The 7,653-nt window shown below is 43.4% G+C and overlaps 1 long non-coding RNA gene across 1 annotated transcript; it reads right to left on the minus strand.

The window, feature by feature from the left end:
* Window positions 1-383: 383 nt before the first annotated feature.
* On the minus strand, window positions 384-1,346 carry LOC116719037 (uncharacterized). The gene is made up of 3 exons (XR_004339058.1): window positions 1,150-1,346; window positions 991-1,070; window positions 384-434 (listed from the first exon to the last, which is right to left on the minus strand). It is a non-coding gene; the product is annotated as an uncharacterized LOC116719037 (long non-coding RNA).
* Between the last annotated feature and the right edge of the window lie 6,307 nt (window positions 1,347-7,653).

Raw genomic sequence — 7,653 nt, forward strand, 5'->3', positions numbered from 1 at the left:
GATGAAAAAAATTAATTAAAAATTGAAAATGATTTAAAATGGAAAACAAATGACTGTGCCTCATCTAAAGAGACTAGTATAATTATTCCAAAGTGATTTTGAGTCAATAGGTCACATGACCTGGAAGCTATTGAAGAAAACATTATATTTCTTTGACAGGAATGTTAGGTTCAGTAATTTGTTGATAGTCCCTAAGTGAACCTTCGGGCGCTGCGGCCGGGAGCGGTGGAGAACCGCTGGCCGAGAGTAGCGTTCCGAAATCGGATCAACTTTCAGCTAAACGTCGGTTACTCCGCGGAGCTCGGGCCGGGAGCGGTGGAGAACCGCTGGCCGACAGTAGCGTTCATAAATCGGATCAACCTTGAGCTAAACGCCGCTTACTCCGCGGAGCTCGAATATCGAATATCCAACTTGAAACTAACTTCACTGCGGTCCTAAAAGGCCAGAAAACATACATTAAGTTCATATATAAATGTTATATTTATATAAGCTAAATGGGAAAAAAAACAAATACATACTGCTATGTATTGACAACCACTTCATATATTATAAAAATGAGAGGAAAAAAAAAATCCTTTTAAAAAGAAAAGTGCACTTCATAATTCAAGTTCAAAATTTCTCAAGGTAATTAGCAGTCGCTACGAACAGCTAATAATAAATCAAATCAATCAACTTTAAGAATGTGATTGATCAAAGTAGCTACAAACAAAATCATATTAGGTACCAGACTTCATTGATGCACCAGCATGGAATACAACAATAAACAAAGAAATCATGAAAAATAATCAAATCTAAAGTTGAAAGAGAAGCCTTTAAATATTAAAGGTGTGGCCTTTAATTCGGCTTTAACAGTGTGACTTTTTATTAAGTAAGTTATTAGTAAGTGGACTGAGCTGATGTGGCAACTGATTGTCGAGTGGGTAGCTAATGCTAACTGGCGGCGTACAGCGGAAATAACGCCCCATCATATATGGATGAATATTTACTCACCGTCGAGTAACGGATTGTTTGAGGAAGTGGATGTTACTTGTTCTCATCAGAAGGTAAACCAGGCATCAACAAAGCCCAACCTGGTGAGTATTGCAGCGGATATATTAGCGGCGCTAGTATTGCTGATACAGCGTCAAGTTCAGATGGTACTTAACTCACCGCAGATCCTCGAGTTTTAGAGATGAATTCGTTCAGCGATGAGTTGAGTTGGAGATTTGAGATTGTTTTATTAACAACCAACGCCACAACCAACAGTGAGCAGCAGCACAGTGGAAACCCGGAAATACACATGAGGGTCCCAGCTGTTAAAGGGACGGCTTAAAGGGAAGGTGGTTGGGGCGTGGCGGTCACGTGGGTTACATATTACAGTAACTTACTGGCAACAGTGTTGCCAGTAAGTTACTGTAAAATTACAATAAAAGGTCTAACAGTGTATAGTTTTGATATACTGTAGACTGAGAAATAAGGAAACCGCTTTCTGACTTTGGTTGGAGCAACAATGTTGAGCTATTTCTATTGACAAAAACAGCAAAATAGTTTGAAAACAAACAGCATTATGGAAGTAAATATGTGCCATCAGAATTTGAATAAAAAATGCCTCTGAAATTTGAATGTTGTATATTAGTGCTTACTTTTTCAGTGTTAAAATAAATTCAGAATATATTTTTAACCTAAAAAAAATTCAGTGTCATTATTTATACATGGTTGCAATTTTCATTTATTAAAAAAATTCACATTCCTATTTCAAAGTGATCAAATTTTCAATATACATATTTTTCACAGTTTACATTTTCAGTGTTAAAAAATTCAGCATATAAAAAATTTCAACTTTTCAAAATTCGAATGCAATATTTTCAGTGTCCTCCAATTCAACTTGCTCAAATTCGCTGTCTCAAATTCAACGTCTAAAAATTCGCTGTAAAAATGGCAAGGTTACTTCAGGTCACAGACATTAGTAATGGATGTCAGATTCCAGGACCCAGATAATCACGTGACACAACCGTCATATTGAAGAAATACCAGCATCACCCAGGCTGGCGACCATGGAGGCGACCGCAAACCCAACGGTGAGTTTAATGCTTTCATGTTTCTGTAGTATATTTTATTTTGCGCATGAAGTTTGATACATTATCTTAAATCTTGATTTAAAACACGGGTTTGGGCCGTTGTTAATCTTACACCATGTAGTGCTAGCATATTACTTCTCGCTACCTCCTAGCCCCCCCAGCCCCTCCCCGCTGTACCACACCCAATTTACCCCGTTTTATTTCTAAAAGAAATACCACTTGCGTCAAGTCTAGAATCTTGAAAGAGAACTGATGGGTGGCGACTTTCTGGGTTGTTTGATGTTGTCTTAGGTGAGACTGAGACAGGCAGTCTTAGTAAGGTGGTAATTTTTCAGGAGATGCTACCGCTAATGTACTAAGCTAATATGGCTGCTGCCTTGTGTGTTTCAAGGAGGGGCTGTGATAACTACCAACATTAATTATAACCACAACCACATTCTGTTCAGCTACTGTATTGTTCAGGTGACTTCATTTATGAATTAATTAAGAAATTTATTGTCATTACAACATCATCCAAAATACTGCTAGCACTACATGGTGTAAGATTAACAACGGCCCAAACCCGTGTTTTAAATCAAGATTTAAGATAATGTATCAAACTTCATGCGCAAAATAAAATATACTACAGAAACATGAAAGCATTAAACTCACTGTTGGGTTTGCGGTCGCCTCCATGGTCGCCAGCCTGGGTGATGCTGGTATTTCTTCAATATGACGGTTGTGTCACGTGATTATCTGGGTCCTGGAATCTGACATCCATTACTAATGTCTGTGACCTGAAGTAACCTTGCCATTTTTACAGCGAATTTTTAGACGTTGAATTTGAGACAGCGAATTTGAGCAAGTTGAATTGGAGGACACTGAAAATATTGCATTCGAATTTTGAAAAGTTGAAATTTTTTATATGCTGAATTTTTTAACACTGAAAATTTAAATTGTGAAAAATATGTATATTGAAAATTTGATCACTTTGAAATAGGAATGTGAATTTTTTTTAATAAATGAAAATTGCAACCATGTATAAATAATGACACTGAATTTTTTTTTAGGTTAAAAATATATTCTGAATTTATTTTAACACTGAAAAAGTAAGTACTAATATACAACATTCAAATTTCAGAGGCATTTTTTATTCAAATTCTGATGGCACATATTTACTTCCATACAGCGTGTTTAATTTAAAAATGCATTGCTGCTGCTGGTTGCACATCAGCATCCTGCATTTCTAAAGTAATGCGTCTTTTAAATCTGTGTTTCTCAAACGTTTTCAGGCTGAGGACCACTTACTCCATTTAACAGTCACGGATCACCTAACCTGAAATCTCCCCTCTATAACATAACTTAATATATAATTCAACCTGAAATGAAAATATTAGTCTCTTAACTCGGGTATTGTTGTTTTCTTAGGTCTTCCTAGTGAAGAGTGGTGCTGTTTGATAAATGTGACGTCAGAGCCATGAACATGTCTACTTTGAGTTATTTACAGATTCTGAAAGTGTCTAAGCTTTCCAATGATGTCATGGAAATAAAAAAGAAGTTGTTCTTTACTACCAAGTGTTATGTGCATTGATAACATTTAGGGCTATTTGTGATTTAGAAGCACAATTAAAGAAAAATAAGCAACCACTTCTATCAATTGTATTTATTTGTTATTTAATTCAATTTAATATTTTTTAATTAAATAAAAATTACAGTAGCTGTCAGGTGACCTCAAAGCAGAGCATCATTCATTACCAAGTGTAACAGTTGTAAAAAGGATCAACACTGGAATCAAGATCTGCGTGGGTTTATTCCTATAAGACTCAGTGTGGGACCATCATATGGTCACAGTCAGTCTGATCCCTGCGGCCCAACAAACACATTTTGGAGGGAAAACTTCAGACAAACTTTATAAGCGCAACAGTTTAATTTTAACCAAACCCAAAATTTTTAAAACACTTAGACAGTTAACATTATATTTTTATGCAGCACAAAAACTGTGAGAACTATTTTTAACGTTATAAACATTATTGAGAATGAGAGGTAGCATTAGCACGCATCTTACCAGCAGCTCAGTTAGGCAGCTTCCAAGTACACCTCGCTGCAGCAAACAGAATGGGGCGGGGACGGACCACTGTCAGTCTCATACCTTATATGGAAATGGTGGGGACGGACCACTGTCAGTCTCATACCTTATATGGAAATGGTGGGGACGGACCACTGTCAGTCTCATACCTTATATGGAAATGGTGGGGACGGACCACTGTCAGTCTCATACCTTATATGGAAATGGTGGGGACGGACCACTGTCAGTCTCATACCTTATATGGAAATGGTGGGGACGGACCACTGTCAGTCTCATACCTTATATGGAAATGGTGGGGACGGACCACTGTCAGTCTCATACCATCAGTGTTGTATAAAGTACTGAAATCTCAGAGTCAAGTAAAAGTACAAGTACCTCTCCAAAATATGACTTTGGTAAAAGTCCAAGTCACTGACTGAAATGTTACTTGAGTTAAAGTCTTAAAGTATCTGAAACTTCTTGTACTTAAGTATGGAAATTACTGTAAAAATGGATGTACTCAAGTAATGTAATGAAAAGTACAAGTAAAAAGTAAAACAAAGCAAATGCAGTTTGAATGACATTTTTTATATTTTGGTAAACTTGTCAAATACACTTAAAATAATGTACCCAACCAAGTGCAGGCAAAATTAAACCTGCTAATAGATATACCTGCAGGCATCATTTAGTTAAGAAAATTAGGTGCTTTACCTATAGCACAAGGTTAACTTAACCTGCTTTACAACTGAACCAGCTTCTTAGTATACCCTCCAGGACAGAAAATACAAAGTTTTTGTAAGCCTTAAGTTTTCCCTTCAAGTAAGGTCAGTGCTGAAAATGAGAAAAATAAATAGTACAGAAAATGCGGCCAACATGAAGAAAAAGAGCTGTTACGATTACTCTACTTCACAAATCAGTGAATCAGTCAATGCTACAGTCAGTAGGTGGTGCACACAACTGGTCATTATGCAAAAGAAAAAAAGAATTGGGAGGGAAATGCAGCTTATTGGCATCTGTAAACCTGGTTTTGAACTTGCTTGCCTTTCCTATATTCGTTAAATTTAGTCTAAATTGCTATCGCTATGGCTTCTGTCCCCCCTTAAACAGAGGAGTCTAGGTAGCCTGCTACAGTCAACATTAGGCCTAAGCTAAATACACCACGTATGGAACTGAAACAATGCCAAACAAAGTTCATTTATGGTCAACGTTTCACAATACAGTAGTGCCTAGTGACCAAGCTATAGTTACTGAAACAGGAGGATTATAACCATTTCATAAGACGTTACCTCGATGTGTTTCTTCAAGTTGGACGGGGAGTTTTTGTAAGACAGAATTTCCACATCTTCGGGCAGGAATAACATAAACTGCATGCGGTACAACGAATCTTTAACACCCACGAAAGAGTATATTGTGTTTAAATAAGGCCATGGGCTCTCATCACCAGCTGGTGGTTCCCCTGGAGCCGTGTCCGACGTAGTTGCAGTCGTTGTGGTCTCCGTCTCCTCCTCCATGTGACTGCTGCTGATAGCGAGACTTGCTTTGTGTTTAATGGGAGAAGCGAAACAGGTGTATCCTATTGGAGGTGATGAACAAGCCCAGGCAAGTAGGCCACCGACTTTGTTCGGTAGCCTGCTTGCTACTTGCTAATCAGTAGGTGGGGTCAAAACACTTGCGTTTCTCTCTCTCGCTTTTTTGTAACGAGTAACTAAACCACACATTGAAAATGTATCGGAGTAAAAGTACGCGATTAAGTTCGGAAATATAGTGAAGTAAAAGTGAAAGTCATCAAAAATGTTCATACTCGAGGAAAGTATGAAGTACTCCAAAATATACTTAAGTAAAGTAGTGAAGTATTTTTACTTCGTTACTATACAACACTGCATACCTTATATGGAAATTGTCATGAAGTGGTGCGGGTGAGGTGGTGAGGCAGAGGCAGCGGACCCAGGAATGATGAAAAATATGAGGATTTAATGAAAATAACTTGTCCAAACAACAAACAGCAGGCACGAGGAAACACTGACAACACAGAAGCTAACATTGACGAGGACCCGACGAGGAACAAGGAACACAGGTGGAGTTAAATACACAGGAGGGTAATCACAGAGACGAGACACACCTGGGAACAATCAAGGGGAGGACAGGACAACGAAGAGACTTAAGGACACAAAAAACTCTAAATGAACACAGAAAACACAGATCCTGACAGTACCCCCCCCCTCAAGGGCGGCTACCAGACGCCCAAAAAAAAAAACACAACAAGGGTGGGCGGAGGGGCGCCGGATGGGGGGCCAGAGTCCAGAAAAAACAAAAACACAACAAGGGTGGGCGGAGGGGCGCTGGACGGGGGGCCAGAGTCCAGAAAAACAAAAAACAACCCACCATCGTGGGCGGAAACACAAGAAGGGCCAAGAGTCCAAAAACAAACAAAAAACTACCCACAGGGTGGGCGGAGGCAAAGGAGGCAGGAACCACGGAGGTGGTCCGGCGGTCGTCCGCGGCGGCGGGAACCACGGAGGCGGTCCGGCGGTCGTCCGCGGCGGCGGGAACCACGGAGGCGGTCCGGCGGCCGTCCGCGGCGCTGGAGGCGGGAACCACGGAGGCGGTCCGGCGGCCGTCCGCGGCGCTGGAGGCGGGAACCACGGAGGCGGTCCGGCGGCCGTCCGCGGCGCTGGAGGCGGGAACCACGGAGGCGGTCCGGCGGCCGTCCGCGGCGCTGGAGGCGGGAACCACGGAGGCGGTCCGGCGGCCGTCTGTGGCGGCGGGAACCACGGAGGCGGTCCAGCGGCCGTCCGCGGCGCTGGAGGCGGCGATGATGAGTCCCGGGGGCCGCCCACAGACGGCGACGACGAGCCCCCCGAGGCAGGGTCTCTGGTGGAGCACAGGGGGTCTCAGTGGGAACGCTGGGAGTCTGAGTCGGAACACTGGGAGTCTTATGAGGAACGCAGGGGGTCTTGGTCGTCGGGGTCTCGGAAGGAACGTAGAGGGTCTCGGGAGTCGGTGTCTTGGAGGGAACGTAGAGGGTCTCGGGAGTCGGGGTCTCGGAAGGAACGCAGAGGGTCAGGGTCTCAGGAGGAACGCTGGGGGTCTCGGTCTCAGGAGGAACACTGGGGGTCTCGGTCTCAGGAGGAACGCAGAAGGTCAGGGTCGGAACGCAGGGAGTCTCTGAAGGAACGCAGGGAGTCTGAGTCGGAACGCAGGGAGTCTCGGAAGGAACGCTGGGGGTCTGGGTCTCGGAAGGAACACTGGGAGTCTCGGAAGGAACACTGGGAGTCTCGGAAGGTGCGCCGGCTGGAACGCCGGCTGATTCGGCCTCGGGTGCGCCGGCTGGAACGCCGGCTGATTCGGCCTCGGGTGCGCCGGCTGGAACGCCGGCTGATTCGGCCTCGGGTGCGCCGGCTGGAGGTGAGCCGGAGCGGAGCCTCGGGGCCGGCTGCGGGGGCGAGCCGCAGCGAAGCCTGGGAACCGGCTGCGGGGGCGAGCCGCAGCGAAGCCTGGGAACCGGCTGCGGGGGCGAGCCGCAGCGAAGCCTGGGAACCGGCTGCGGGGGCG

Source organism: Xiphophorus hellerii, chromosome 1, assembly GCF_003331165.1.
Source record: "Xiphophorus hellerii strain 12219 chromosome 1, Xiphophorus_hellerii-4.1, whole genome shotgun sequence".
Taxonomy (NCBI): Eukaryota; Metazoa; Chordata; class Actinopteri; order Cyprinodontiformes; family Poeciliidae; genus Xiphophorus; species Xiphophorus hellerii.